Source organism: Theropithecus gelada, chromosome 9 (genome assembly GCF_003255815.1).
Source record: "Theropithecus gelada isolate Dixy chromosome 9, Tgel_1.0, whole genome shotgun sequence".
Taxonomy (NCBI): Eukaryota; Metazoa; Chordata; class Mammalia; order Primates; family Cercopithecidae; genus Theropithecus; species Theropithecus gelada.
The window spans coordinates 5,495,558-5,497,960 of record NC_037677.1 but is presented as its reverse complement, the minus strand read 5'-3'; the positions used below and the strand labels follow the sequence as shown (position 1 = coordinate 5,497,960).

Here is a 2,403-nt window from a genome sequence, read left to right as displayed (position 1 = left end):
TGTATGTGTGTGTATGTGTGTATGTGCGTGTGTGTGTATGTGCGTGTGTGTATGTGTGTGTATGTGCGTGTGTGTATGTGTGCATGTATGTGTGTATGTGCGTGTGTGCATGTATGTGTGTATATGTGTGCGTGTGTGTGTGTGTGCACGTGCGTGTGTGTGTGTGTGCACGTGCGTGTGTGTGTGTGTGCACGTGCGTGTGTATGTATGCGCATGTATGTGCTTGTATACAAGTGCGTGTGTCTGTGTGGTGGCTTGCTCTCCGTACACACAGCTGCCCAGCAGAGAGAAAGAAGAGCCCGGGATGGGAGCATCTCTTCTCTTTCCTCTGATGCTGTCAAGCCTTGTGGGTAAATTTAGAAGCCGTGGTTGGTGGACAGTTAAGATTCTCTTAAAAATGGGAAACAGCCCCTGCATGTTGCCTTTAGGCCGTGATGCCCACAGCTGGATGAGTGTCTCGCCTGGCTGCTGCTGCCTTTGGACTCCTTTGCGAACCAGGCTGGTGGTCTCCCGTGTGGGGATCAGACATGGCAATGGGTCCCAGCTGCACCCCACAGCTGGACCCTGAGCTCTTGTGAGTCGGGGCGGTGTCACCCTTCTGTTCTCCTGGAGTGGAAATGGGAGATGGGTGGATTTGTTGCAGAAAAGCAGGATGAGGGCAAGCCCTGAGGGCCCCAGCCTGGGTTTCCTGCACAGGCAAAGCTACTTGTGGGGGCTTGAGTGAAGAAGCCCCAGGATATTACAACTCAGGAAGAAATCCACATGGTCTGTCCTGAGCAGCCTCATGGGAGGTGAATTCGAGATGAGTCAGATGCCTTCGGGGGAGGAAATGACTTATCAGGCTGAACTTTCTTCAAAGTACATCCATCTATCACTTGCAGAAAATAAAAGCGAGCAAGAGAGAAGACAGTGGGTGAAGTCCTGGCTCCAGGCCCCCCTTTCTGCCGGGATTTGATGGCTCGGTCAGCCGGTGAGGCCCCTCTAAGAGGGGTGGTATCTTCAGGCCAGGTCAGGCCCATCTGGGAGGCTCAGGCATTCCCTGCAGGGGCAAAGGCTGCTCTCCATGCACTTTTAGGGACCCCTGCTCCCACAGCGTAGCCACCCTGGCTCTTCTCCTGGTGAGAGTCTGCCTTGAGGGCTGAACAGTGCCACTGAGGAGCTAGAGAAGCTCCAGCTTCCCATGGCAGCCTTTGTGGCCTGGAGTCCTGGTTCAGTCCTGTGCCTAGGGATTCTTGCTATTGCATGCATGCTTATCTTAGATGGAAAGCTCAGGGAGGCACAGGACTTTCTGTCTGAAATGTTTCGTGCAGTGCTCAGCATGGTACACCTCCCGCACTGCCCCAGTATGATGATTTCTGCGAGAGTTTCTGCCCTGATGATTCTATTTCCCCACTTTATAAAGGTGCCTAGAGTCCTAGAGAACTAGAGATGGAGGGAAATTCAGATCATCTAAACCCTTCAGCCCTTCATCAAACAGAAGAGGAAACTGAGGCTCAGTCTGCATGACGTTCCCAGGGTCACGGCACAAATTCATGGAAGAAGCAGGAGGAAACTCAGTTCTCCAGTCTGGGTCCAATGTGTGTTTTAGAAATGTCTCCACAGGGTTAATGACTCAATTTTTCGTGCATGATTACTAGTAATAACGATTGTGTTGTGTTTGTTTCTGTAGCTTTGGAAATCACTCCTTCCAGTTGAGTTTCAGGTCCCAATTGCCCACACCTGCAGGAGTGAGGTTTTGCTCAGACTGATAAGGCACTCACATTTTGTGGGACTTGAATTGTCTCTGTAGCCTAGAATCTAGACATTTTTCCCTCCTCTGCTCTCAATGAATGCAGAATTCCATCTCGGTACAATCTGTGAACCATTCTGCAGTGAGACTGTCATCGTCTCATTCACACTAGCCCGTCGGTAACACAAAGGGCTGTCATTGACGTGGTTCAGAGACTCACATCCAAGCAATAAAAATGAATCCCTTATGGTGGTCGGCAGCAACGCAAATGAATCTAGTGTCTGGCTTTAATGGGAGCAGGGAAATTGCTAACAGATGACGGTAACTTTCAGAGAGAGAGAGAGCGACTCTGGCCTTCCAGCTGAAACCACTTCTGATGGCAGCTCTTCCTCCCACATGTGCCTCACAGACGTCAAGTATTTACGGGATACCCTGAGCCCAGTCCTGCTCAGGGTTTAACAGCAGGGGCCGCATGTGTGTGATGGCTGAGGTCACGCAGTCGTTCATTTCAAGCTGTAGAGACATTTGGTTTTAAAAACCCCAGCGCCTCCACTGGGATTGGCTTTCGGAGAAGAAAAACAGCTCTTGAGTTCTTTTCCTGTCCAAGCCGGGTGGGATGGTGCTGCATTGCCAGCCTCCATTAACCCTTTGGGGCTGAGCAAGTTCTTAAACCT

At 50.9% G+C, this 2,403-nt stretch overlaps 1 long non-coding RNA gene across 1 annotated transcript; it reads left to right on the top strand.

Annotated features, from left to right (window-relative positions):
• Positions 1-863: 863 nt before the first annotated feature.
• Positions 864-1,998, top strand: LOC112632188. Its single transcript, XR_003121276.1, has 2 exons — positions 864-970; positions 1,403-1,998. It is a non-coding gene; the product is annotated as an uncharacterized LOC112632188 (long non-coding RNA).
• The last annotated feature ends 405 nt before the right edge of the window (positions 1,999-2,403 follow it).